The sequence below is a fragment of the Octopus bimaculoides genome, chromosome 16 (assembly GCF_001194135.2).
Source record: "Octopus bimaculoides isolate UCB-OBI-ISO-001 chromosome 16, ASM119413v2, whole genome shotgun sequence".
Classification (NCBI taxonomy): domain Eukaryota; kingdom Metazoa; phylum Mollusca; class Cephalopoda; order Octopoda; family Octopodidae; genus Octopus; species Octopus bimaculoides.
In genome coordinates this window covers 42115113-42116267 of record NC_068996.1, presented here as the reverse complement: position 1 = coordinate 42116267, position 1155 = coordinate 42115113, and the positions used below count along the sequence as shown (strand labels likewise).

The 1155-nt window shown below is 33.4% G+C and overlaps 1 protein-coding gene across 1 annotated transcript in view; it reads right to left on the bottom strand.

Moving 5' to 3' along the window:
- Nucleotides 1-1155, bottom strand: part of LOC106879619 (T-box transcription factor TBX2b) — a 23922-nt gene that overhangs the window by 21787 nt on the left and 980 nt on the right. The window lies entirely within an intron of this gene.

Below are 1155 nucleotides of genomic sequence, written 5' to 3'. Positions count from 1 at the left end.
TATATGCGTATGTATGAATGTATGTATATATATATATATATACACATATACATATATAACTATATATATAGAGATAGATAGATTGCTAGTCACTACACATTCTTTTTTTCTCTCCGTGTTTCTCTCCTTGTTTCTTTCTGTGTTCCTTTCTGTGGAAGAGCGTAGGCTCGAAACGTTAAAGACATTTTCAATTCCTGAGCGTTATACTAATACATCTGTTTGTTTTCTGCACCCACTGTCTTCGTCTTGTGTTTTATTTTTTTGTGAATTCTCCCTATATATATGTGTGTGTGTGTGTGTGTGTGTGTGTGTGTGTACACTCGCACACACATTGATAATGAAATCGATAAGAAGTGTACAGTAAAAAATTCGTGGGAGTGGAAAATCCAACGTTTCGGACAGTGCCCTTGAACAACGAAAAATTGAAAGGAAAACTTTGAAAGCGAGGCAGTAATATTTAAGTTTTAAAAAATAATTTTATATCTAGATTTGAAAAAAACACATGCTGCAGCAAATACGGAAAGCAACACAAGATGCTTTTCATACTCTACTGCCTCTCATTTATTTCTCAATTTTCAGCTTTTCAGTCGCAGAAAAATATGTGAAACGTTGGAATTTCTACTCCCCATAGGAAGTTTCACTTTTTATCGTTTTACTACAGAAAATAAATATTGCCGACGTAGATCAATACCAGCCTTTTTGGAGTGTGTTTGATCATATATACATATATATCAGTGTGTGTGTATGTGTGTGTGTATGTGTGTGTAGACACATACACACATACTGATATATATATTTGCTAGCACGTACAACACGTTAACCAGTAGTTTGGTTGATATTTCTTATTTACGTACTTTAATAATTATGTTACTGACTTCTGTGCTTTATCACATTGCTTTCGTATAGATTGCTAACTATGACTGTATGACGACTCACTGCAACAAAAATATGGTAATTATTTCATACCGACAAAATACGAGAAAATCGGCTGCCACCTAATTGCAGGATCCACCCATCCATATACATCAGACACATACACATACACATACACACACACACACACACACACACACACACACACACACATATATATATATATGCGTACATACATATATATTTATATATATATGTATGTATATATGTATGTTTATATGT